This window comes from Haliotis cracherodii, unplaced genomic scaffold, assembly GCF_022045235.1.
Source record: "Haliotis cracherodii isolate W230 unplaced genomic scaffold, xgHalCrac1.p SCAF_8, whole genome shotgun sequence".
Classification (NCBI taxonomy): domain Eukaryota; kingdom Metazoa; phylum Mollusca; class Gastropoda; order Lepetellida; family Haliotidae; genus Haliotis; species Haliotis cracherodii.
In genome coordinates this window covers 30,069,083-30,080,973 of record NW_027266341.1, presented here as the reverse complement: position 1 = coordinate 30,080,973, position 11,891 = coordinate 30,069,083, and the positions used below count along the sequence as shown (strand labels likewise).

General features: G+C 36.8%; 2 long non-coding RNA genes across 3 annotated transcripts; one reads left to right on the top strand and one right to left on the bottom strand.

Moving 5' to 3' along the window:
- Positions 1-379: 379 nt before the first annotated feature.
- On the bottom strand, positions 380-3,809 carry LOC139450391 (uncharacterized). 2 transcript variants are annotated; one of them, XR_011652224.1, is made up of 4 exons: positions 3,550-3,809; positions 3,018-3,076; positions 1,794-1,872; positions 380-1,049 (listed from the first exon to the last, which is right to left on the bottom strand). It is a non-coding gene; the product is annotated as an uncharacterized lncRNA (long non-coding RNA). The 2 variants fall into 2 exon arrangements; XR_011652223.1 differs by having other exon boundaries at positions 381-1,049; positions 3,018-3,809.
- A 155-nt stretch (positions 3,810-3,964) lies between these two features.
- LOC139450531 (uncharacterized) lies at positions 3,965-9,662 on the top strand. Its single transcript, XR_011652234.1, has 3 exons — positions 3,965-4,226; positions 4,480-4,561; positions 9,182-9,662. It is a non-coding gene; the product is annotated as an uncharacterized lncRNA (long non-coding RNA).
- The last annotated feature ends 2,229 nt before the right edge of the window (positions 9,663-11,891 follow it).

Genomic DNA, 11,891 nt, shown 5'->3' with positions numbered 1-11,891 from the left:
CAGCACATAAACCAAATATGCAGTCCTTTGGTAGAATTCAACATATCATTGACCAAAATATGGAAGTAATGTAACCAGTATATGTATACGAGTTACTAAGAGTTCTGTAGAAAAGGCAATTTAAGGGAAAATGTAGTATATATAGATCACACACGACCTTTTTCCAACTTCGACCCCTGCCCAAAGGAAGAGTTAGACCACAAACAAACTTTTTGTCTGGTTGTGACTTTAACCTTTGACATAACAGATCAATGTGTCATCAGACATTTTCAGAGCAAAGGAAACATGTGTTATTTATCTTGAGATGCCCAAGCAATGCATGGTTTCATAAGATAAGTGTGGCTATTAAACTGAGGCAAAATCATGAAACATCCCCATTTACACAGCTGGCAAATGAAACATAAGCAACAATCAAATTATCAATTTCTTTTATTCATATGCCTATAGTATATCGCACATTGAACAGTGTTCACATGATGGTTCCTGATGCAGTATGCAATTTCATCCTATTCTTCAATACTCATAACAGAGTGTGATAACTGTTCGCTTGACAGTACCTACGGATTATGTTCACCAGTTCAGATGACTTACTTTCCCTCAATCCTCCTTTTCTTTCTATATTGCCATGGATGAACAGGAACCAGGATGAGGGGATACCAGTTAGACTCTATCTCTGCTGCATTGTGTTAGTAGAATTGTGAACTTTCCATTTGGTGTTTGGGTCCACATTTAAAGACAATAAGTCCCATTTATCATTCCTTTCAAGTGTTTACAAGAATTTCCTGAATGTCCTGGAAGAATTCCACTCCAGCTTGGCATTGGTTGGTCTTCTCACATTAGCCAGACCAGCCTTTGTGTGTCCCAGTACCATTTGGCATACTATTTCTCGGTCGGCCTCCATTGAAATAACAGGACCCTCATCGTCGCTGTCTGCAAATCACCTCTGATATCTGAAGGGGTGCAGCCTCTGTTTAGGACTCCCTTGTCTGGTCCTTCCAGACTGTCAACCTGGAGTACTCATCCAGGGATCTCAAGCAGGACTTCAGTTTCTGCAGCATTATGTAAAAGGATTTTAGCAATCAAAAAGAATTGTTGCCACATGTACTTACAGATAGAAGGCAGCAAAATCACTTAAGTTGTCATATGTGAGTCTATATGCTAAACATTTAAGATAATCACATCTCAAATCTCAACCAGACAAACCAGTGACTAATGTTATGAACTCGGTCCAGACAAACCGATGATAACTATTATGGACAATATCCCACATCACTGTGGTATGATTACATGTGATCAATGAGCCTACTCAATCACAACCTTATCTATTAATTAGGCTTGGAATGCTGGGAATCTTTTTAAGAGATGTCATTTAGTGATTGTTTCAACTCATCAACATGGAAAAATATATATTCACAATCCTTGTCACATAGCCAAACTATTGCTGGATGCAGTGTTAAATAAATGATTTGGCTTTAACACTGCTTTGAACAGTATTCCAGATATATCACCCCATGTTAGTTTGATGTGGGAAGAAAGTCCTAAGTGATGCAGGTCTTTGATGAATCCCACGAGTATGTGTATAATGCTGACAAACCTAGCAACATAATCGGGGAGAACCAGGATTTGAACCCATGACTATAGGTTTCTGCTAAGCCCAAGAGATGCAACTCTGCACAGAAAATTGTAGTGCCTTAGATAATAGGACATCCGTGCCTACAGCGATAAGGAACAAACTGAAGACATATTTGCAAAATAACCATATGAACCAAACAGAATAATTTCAAAATATTTACCACTCACTGTTGCTCTTCTATGGTCTTTCTTTGCATTGATGCTGCACGGATGACTGTCTCTTTTATTCATCCGGACATTCTACAAACATAAGTAGCATTCACATCACAGAAATGTCCAAACTGTACATGTTGTACATTTGATTCAAATGAAAAGACCCCGGTTGTGATTCCGACTTAGAACTACCCTAATCATAATAATTCATGTCAAACATTCAGAGATGACATTTATCCCCATATTTAACAAATGTTAAAACAATATTTTGACAACAAAGTCAGGGTCATTCAACACATACATTACATAGGAAATAACTTGTTCGACAATGCAGAGAGATCCTCACCATGTTGAATATCATTCCATGAATTATTGCCACATTTTCTTGAAATGCAGATTAATGCAATGCAGTATTTACTTTTATTTCTAGGCTATTTGTTTGGCTTTTCCATGGCACTGTTTTGACAGAGATCTAACCTTGATATGACACTTTGTTCAGAAATGATATAAATAAGAGAATACTTTATTATTCCCGAGAAAATTTGGGTTACATTGTAAAAGCACAGAGAAACAAGTATAGGATTCATGATTTAAGTTAAATACACTCGACCCGTGAAGATTCCGGGGTAGACTAGGTCTTCAGCAACCCATGCTTGCCGTAAAAGGCCATTGTGCTTGTCGTAAAAGGTGACTAACGGGATCGGGTGGTCAGACTCTGACTTGGTTGATGCATGTCATTGATCTAAATTCCGTGGCTCGATGCTCATGATATGAATCACTGGGTTGTCTGGTCCAGACTCGATTATTTACAGACCGCCATCATACAGCTGAGTGCGGCGTTAAACAACAAACCAACCTAAATACACTCATACATACACACACAAACACAACATCCAAACACCAGGGTTAGAAATTGGCACTAGTCATTTTGACATTTTAAAGGTTTTGCTATATGCTATCATTTTAGGACTAGTGGACTGAAAGTGTTAGTTTCTACCGCTGCAAACACTAATCAACTAATGAATTGAGTGGTCAGACTAGGTTGTCATCATACTCTGAGGGCATGGATCTTTGCTGAAAATAACAATCACTAGATTGCCTGGTCCATGTTCAATTATTTACAGGCTGTCATCACAGAGCTGGACTATTGTGAGTGTGATGTTTCACATTACATTGAAATATACCATGATGAATACATGTAGTTTGTATTTATCACAAACAAAAATACTCACTCAATACTTGGTATCCTCCCTGAGGATGTCTGTGAACCTCCCCACAAACCCTGAACATGCTGAAACAGAAAACAACTAACTTGTCTTTATCCTTTCAATGTTTCAGTGTGAATTTGTTAAAGATTGATAATCTGTCATTATTCATTGTAATCCATATCTCACTTTCAGGTGGTTCAGGTGGCAACACATGATTGGAATTGAATGCCACGTTTTGTTTGACATGCACTTTGCCAGATTTATACCCTTGGTAACTAACCCTCATCATCAAATCCCAGCGTTATGTTGAGAATAAGGACACGACCCTTAAAAGTCCTGCAACTGTAGCTCTTATGCAAGCCCAAATAGAAATACCATGTCACAACAAACACTTGATCATAATAATAACAAAGGGTTTCCGAAAACAACAAAACTAAAAGGCCCTTGACGTTTACAGTAGTAACATGGAGATCAGGAAAATATCTAAATCAATCCATTCCATAAGATCTCTGTATAGAAATCATGGAACATTATGTCTCGAAGCCCTGCTACATACCTGGCATCTGCAAGCTGCTCTTCCTTCCTTCGGCTGTCAATCGAGTTTTCGAAATACTTGACGTCCTCGTTGTGGATGGCTCAGGTGGATTTCGACCGGGATTTCCGAGTTACGGGTGATTGAGAACAATGTATCCATACACGAGGTAAGCATATCGCAATCAAGCATCACGGTGTACATCGAGTACACGAGGTTTGAGTGTTTGTTTACAATTGTGTTCCAAAATGGCGCCCTCGGCCATACAGGGAATTATGGGTAGACTTGCTTGTCCCGGAATAACACGAGTTGGTCACGAATGACGAGCGGTCACATTCGTCACCTCTCGCCCCTTTCCGTAACCTGCTATTCGGCTTGTCCCGGAATAACACGAGTTGGTCACGAATGGAGCGGTCATTTCTGCAGCTGTTACGGAAGGAGACGAGGTTGGCCGATTACAGTTCATACAGGCCATATTGGGAGCCGCGGGGATTTCGACAGTGTGTATTAGGAAGTATACCTATGTGGTGTATGGAATATGCGTTTGCCTACCATGCCAGGCAGTGTGACAAGGGATATCCCAGCGGATGTAATATTCCTACAGCAGAAATGTTTCACAACCTCGATTGCAGGGAGCTGAAGATGTGACATATTCAGACAGAGACCATAATACATAGACTGTTATATGGTCTCTGATTCAGGTAAGGAATATGTTAATCATATTGATCACGTATTAAAGTTATTTATCTTCTGTAAGCCACTTATTCTGTGTTATATATGTTAGTAAATGTGTGATTTAATTTTTGTAGGATAAGCAATCTACCTAATTTATGTTAATCCTTGCTAATGTATATGATGTAGAAATATGTTTGCTTACTTGTATTCCTTTATCTAGATACTCTATAGTGACTCATTTTTTAGTTCATACCGTACCGACTAAACTTACTTTTGCAGGTGTGAATAATCAAGAACAAATTAAATGACAGGAGTTTTGCAACAGTGAACATAGTGAAGTGGAAGATAAGACATTTGAAAGGTATGGATATTTTCACTTGAACTTGTTGAAGAATACCGTGATAACAACTTTATCATGTTGGGAATTTTGGCGGTGGGGTAGCATAGTGGTTGAAGTGCTGAAGACCAAGGTTCGATTCTTGTCATGGGTACAATGTGTGAAGTCTATGTCAGGTGTCCCTTGCTGTGGTATTGCTAAAAACAGCGTAAAACCATACCCACTCATTTGGGGATTCCGGGTTGGAATTGGTCCCCATCAACCTATGCTAGTTGTAAGAGAGGGTAAAACTATAAAGGGAAATAGTACCTCGCCTACTATTGCCTGGTGAAAACAGCACCTTGTTATTTTTTTTTACCTTGGGTCTGAATATGCCCGAATACATGAAATTAAACTTGCATTGTCACTTGTAAACACAAATAACTGAGAAATTTTCAAAAAGGTTTACATTAAAAACTAGCATCTACTTGCCGACTCTGATTTGGAGATGCAACTAAACTTATTGTGAAAATATAATATGCTTTGATTTCTTTGAAGTAAAATAAATGCAATTAAACTTGCAAACACAAATAATTGTTAAATGTTAGTCACCTAAAAATAGTTTACATTAGAAATTAGCCTCTGCTCAAATTTACTCATGATTCTGATTGGGAGGTGCAACTAAACTTATCATTGAAAGATCACATGCTTTGAAGTTTTAAGTAGCTTTACTCAGATTAGCTCAATGTCAAGCTGAACCTGAGTCTGGCGAAAATGTCAAGAAACTGGACAGCAGGTATACTATATATGTCATATTTATTTTAGTAAGTAGGAAATAAATAGTAATTTTATAGAAATTTCATTTATATATATTTCGGCCAGGAATCAACATGTCTCTCCAGATAACAGACAACAATTAGTAGCCCTTTTTGCCAAATCAAGGTGCTGTTTTCGTTGGAGAAATCAGTGACATTTTGCTGAGGTGCCGTTTTAGCCTCACCCATAAGAGATAACCTAATAGATCAGGTGATCAGGCTCAGTGACCTGGTTCATGGCATCTGACAGTGACCATCTAACAGTGTGGATTGATGTTCACAATATCAATCACTGGATTGTCTAGAATTTTGGGCCTACCTTTAGAATACAGTACCTTTTCAAACAGGTCACAGTACCCTGTGATGTAATTCGTAGTATTCTGTTGCCTGACACCCTGGCAAAACAATGCCTTGTGATGTCAGGGGTCATTGGATGTGCATATATATGCTCTTTTCAGTGGTCTATCGTCTTCACACGCTATGTTGTTGCATGAGTTTAAATTATTTGTTTACTAAATATTGTTTTAAACATTTATATGTGAACTGGATGGGTAAACAAGCAAAAACTTATTTGAATACCGCTCCAGAATTAGAATACAATATGATATGACAAAAGTACAGTCAAGGAATACAATTATATACATGTTCTAATTATAGAAACTACGTTGTCGGCGCTGTCAGGTCGCATTTTTAGTAGTAATAGTGTACTGCAATATACGGCAAGGAATAGTATTATAAATTTAAGATGCTATGTACAATCACAAAACCTATTGGATAGCTGAATGTAGTCTTCTACTGATTTAAGAATTTCTAAGTTTATTTTTGACGTCCTTTCAGGATTACCTAATAGAATTGAATTTAGATCATATCCCTTAACATAATAGTACATATTCTGTCTTAAATCATTGTAATTTGGACATATGAAAAAGAAGTGAAGTGCATCTTCAGTGTGATGGCCACAGCTACATGCAGGATTATCTTATAAATATTGCCTGCGGATGCACATTTTATAACAAGTGCTTGTTTATTTTCTATATACTTTTATTTCATTTTTTTACTTATTACAGTGGTTAAAATGATTATAAATATAAATTGAAACTAATAATGTGCAATAAGCGGGTTATAGCTGAAACGACACCTTAGCAAAACAGCACTGACTGGCGAAATACTCGCCGAAAGCGAAAACGGCAATTATTACTTGACGAAAATGACACCTTATTTTTTTTTTTACCTTGGTAAAATAAATGAATTTAAACTAGGAATGATAACTTGCAAAGACCAATAATTGTGAAATGTTAAAACAGGTTTACAATAGAAATTAGCCTCTACTCCAACTTATCCGATACCCGACTCAATTTATTGTGATAACATGCTTTGAAGTAAAATATATGGAATTAAACACACATCGTCTCATACAAACACAAATGCATGTAGTTGTTAAACGTTGAAACAAGTTTACCTTCGAAATTATTCCCCTACTCCAATTTACTCACCGACTGTTGTGAATGTATTTTTCACTTTAAAGTTTAAAGTACTCAATGTCAAGCTGAAACTGTATTTAAGAATCCTAACATGGTGCAATTTTTCACAATGTCCTTTCGATGTGTCATTTGAACATGTTGAAAGGTTTTACAAGGGATATTTGTAACCCAATACTTTCCGTAACGGGCGACAATGCTCGTCTAAAGAGTTGACTAACGCCATCAGGTTGCGATCAGGCTCGGTGACTTGGTTGATGCATGTCATTGATCCCAATTGTGTGGGTCGATGCTCATGATGTCAATCACTGGACTGTCTGGTCCAGACTTGATTATTTACATATAGCCGGAATATTGCTTGAGTGCGGCATAAAACAACAAACCAAATCATAAGTGTGGGATGAATGATTTGAAATTAGCAAGTTTAATGTGACCTTCAATCACTACAACCTGATCTGAGTCTTGAAAAGATATGACTTTGATTCAGTGAAAATTTGCATCATGATAGTTTCAACTGTAGATACAGTTAATCTGTTTGTTGTACAGTTTCTGTATATCAATATATATGTTGTTCAAATAAGCTTTGCCTCTTCACCAACCCTATTCCTCTTTTGGAATAAATAGTGTCTAATAATTCAAACACCATCACCATCATCCTAGTGAACACAACAAAGAAATGCACATCAAAAACGTCATTATTATTATTTCTGATCTCTGATAAATTAGAAAAAAACTGTTATCCAGCAAGATACATTTCCTTGGTCCCAAGAAGCATGGTACATAGTAAACTGACTCGATAAGTTGAATAACATTTGTAAAGGCACAACTGACTAAGCCGTCACTACTCAATTAAGTAATTAACAGACAATTGCAAGTACTAATACCCACCCGACACTAATTGCCCTGTTAATCCCTAGTCCACAATGATTTGACATTGAGTTCATTTTGCTAATTAGCTGTTTTTAGAGTAGCAAGGTAATAAACATCAAAGGTGGGGCAGGCTTTGATCATGTGTTCTGTAGAAGAGATGATGTCACTTGTTTTATGTTTATTTAGGATTAGCTACATCCCTTGATGCTACCAAGGCAGCCCTTGAGATTATCAGACAGTTTGGCTAGACACAAACTGATGTCTCCCTTGTAGCACACTATGTGTCAGACACAGACTTTGACCACTCTGTGCAGATGCATATCAATGCATAAAGAACATTGGGTAGATGATTCAACAATGCCACACAAGTCAAAGTTGGGTTTCACTGTATTTAGAAACAGACGATGGATCCAAAACTTTATAACAGTAATTATGATTAATTTAAACTTTGCCAGGCCAATATTTTGGCAGATTTGCATGTTATAGTTAATCTTTATTTAGTTAATTTTCAAAAAAGATAGGATGAATGATAAAATATGATAATGAGTCATGAATATTTGAATTCAGATCAGAACAAACAGGGAGGGTCACCCTAAAATGTGAGAGTCTCTAGGGGAGACTTTTGACAAAATGGACAATAAAATATAAAGTGCTTTGCATTTTCTTTCAGGGAGGGTTGTGTCAAAAATGAATGAGAACATACCGGTAATACATGACCGGCCCCTTTAATGTAATATACATAGTTTTTAGTTGATGGTTCAGGTTGTACTTTTCAGTTGAATTTCTTATCACTGTCTATGATGGACTACCAATTAACGGTAGATATTTAATATCCATAATAACTTAGATAAATGCTTCTACAGTCTCATCCTAATTTGTCAAAATTTGAATTTCAATATAGCTTCCATTAATGAATTAATGAATTTGGTGAGAATATCTATTGTCTGAATTCCTAATATACTTTCTTTTGTATTTGGTGTGCAAGGGTAGCCTAGTGGGTGAAACAGTCTCTGAAACCCGGGTTCAATTCACCACATGGGTACAATGTGTGAAGCCCATAGCTGGAATATTGCTAACAAGCTGCATGAAACTATACCAACTCACTCGCTCATTATGTTGTATTTTGAGATCACTTACATGACATGTGTTTTGATAATTATGAATAGTTGCATTTATGTATTTATGTATAAGAACCTATGTAACTTAGTTTTTCATAGTCTTGTTTACCCTTCCTTACATTTTGATGTAATGCAAACACTCAACCAAAATTCAGGTGAACCTTGTGGTATTGTTTTAGAAGACCGGATACATTTTTGTATTTTCTGAACACTTTACTGTTTGCAATGGCTTATTTACATGTTCAAAGATTGGTTAAATATCAGTTGCAAGATAAATTGTCAATACCTCACTGTTTGAGAAAACAACTTTAAACATTTGTAAATATGTGTGTGTTTCATAACTTTTGACTAACAAGTTTCTAAAGATGTTATGAAATGTTTCAGGTACCTGGATTTCACAATCTCACACCAGCTACATTTAAGAAGATCTTGCTCACACAATTCAGACAAGGGACTCGCCGGAAGATGAACAGTACTCCTGATAACAACCAACAGATTCACCTCAGAAAGTGATGATTCTGAATGAATAATGCCACATCAGTGTGACTGTAGGTGGTTTTATTATGACACTAATGAAGTCTGAATGAATTTATGCCAAAGCACTGTGACTATGTCCAGGTTGTGTACACCGATGCTGACCATACAAATCTGAATGACTTTTGTGGTTTACTGCAGAAACATAATTGACTTTAGATATTTTTCTTCAATAAAATTCTTCTGAGATTTGACTAATTTGTTTATTTAGAAAATGGCATTGAAGCGTCTGTTCTGTAAGGCCTTGCAAACACCACTGGTTACTTTATGCTAGTTCCTCTTCTTGCTTGATCAAATTTCAATTTGTGATATGTACCTATGAAATGCCATATAATCAATAAATAATATTTTTTTCCAAAAACATGATTTGTTTTGCTTCATTAGCATAAAGATATATAATACTGATCAGCCATAACATAGGTGCTGAACAAATATGAAATGTACTAATGCCCTGAATGTTTTCCTACTATAAATACTTAACAAAAGTTGTAGTTCCACCTTAGTAGACAAATGACATTGATATTTTTTCTGTACTTTATTTAGGTGTTTTCTATGGATGCCATTAGTCTTATGCACCAATTTGGGACAATTGTATTCTGTTTTATATTCCCATGAAACTACACTGTCCCGATATAACAAGTACTGATACCGTTCCAAACTAATCTGTTAATCTCACCAGGGCCAAATGCCAAAGCACATAGCCAATGACTTTCCATTTTTTTGTGAGTGAGAATGCTGTTTTGCCACTTTTAGCAATATTGCAACAATATCATGGTGGCGGACACCAGCAAAAAGCTTCACACATTGGACCCATGTCGCAAAACAACTTGTGAACAATGCATGCCCACATATCTCAGTTTGAGGAGGATATTTACCATTAAAATAACACAGAATATTACAACAGGTTCCTGTAACTTTTTCTTTTTCTCAGTACAAACTGGAAGTCTGGACATGAAATTTAAGGATATCATTATACAAGAACTGATGTTTGTTCATTAAATACCATTAACATCCGAAAAGGACAAAATATGAAATTGAACAATTTTCTTCTCCAAAAATGTTTTAGGAGGATATTTACCATTAAAATAACACAGAATATTACAACAGGTACCTGTAATGCACAGGCTAACATTATTTACCAGAAGCAAGTCATGAAGAAAATTTGCATCCGGATACCTTCCGGATACCTTCCGGAAACCTTCCGGAAACCTTCCAGATGCCTTCAACAACCTTCAAATTGCTTGGTATTTTCAAGTTAATTTTTTTATGTGTTTCACACTTAAGTGAACAAAATGCACCCCCCAAATTTTGACATTTTTTTTGGAAGGTTTCCGGAAGGTTTCCGGAAGGTATCCGGGCCGGATCCAAAATGGGAAGGTATCTGGAAGGTTTCCGGAAGACGGAAACCTACACTTTTTTTGCTGTGTGTGTGTCTGTACTACGGGACAGATATGTCAGGTCTTTTTATCGAAATATCTTGGCGAAATAATTATGCTTCAGCCTCTTGAAAATTGTTGATTAAAACAATATCTAGCCGCTGTCATAAACTAAAATATTTCCGAGAGCGGTGTTACACAACACCAAACAAAAACACTCTGCTATGTATATTTACAACCTGCCGTTATGCATGTGTACGTGACGGAGATATGTATCTGACTGTGTCTGACCTGGGATCCCCACGAGTTCACACAGCAGGCAATTATATCACGCATAGAATGAAAGAAACGGAGATTAATGAAGCTTATTAGAATCACTCCTGTTTACAAGATCCTTAATGATCTTGGAATAACTTACATCCACACAACATCGCAGTGTCATCTGACCTGATATAACTGGGAAGTGAGTTAATATTGAACGTGACATCGGCAGTATTTCAACCATATCGTGACGAGATATATCTGTGACACGTCTCACTCTGTGAGCAGCCTGGAAAGGGAGCTATATACCTGTAGCTTATTCATTGTTATCTTTATTTGTTTTTTACATTATTGTTATTTATTAACAACAAAAAACAACAATTATTCCACCACTACTACTACTATTACTATTATTGTTGTTGTTATTATTATCATCATCATCATCATCATCATCATCATTATTATTGTTATTGTTCAGATACAAATTATGTAAAATGCAAATGTATGGTCTTCTTGAGAGAGAGAGAGGTGGGGGGGGGGGGGGGGGGGGGGGAGACTATACGCACTCAGACACAGACACAAGGGGGACACACACACACACACAGACACACACATAAAGGAAAGGAAATATTTTCGGCGAGGAAATGAGAGGGACACTTTCAAATATCTATATAATCAAAACATCTGGTCCTCGAATCATGAAACATATTCCAACTTAAATCATGCATTCAAATATGAACAAAGTTTCGACATCAGCGTATTTCCCTTTAATCATAAAGACATTCCTGTATGACACGCGGAAAATTTCTATCGCTTCCACGAAATATACCTGCGGGATGGACCGTTTCGATATTTCACAACATGCTCCTGCGTTGAACTCCTCTACATGACCTTCCCACGATAACCTAATAGTTAGAGGTGTG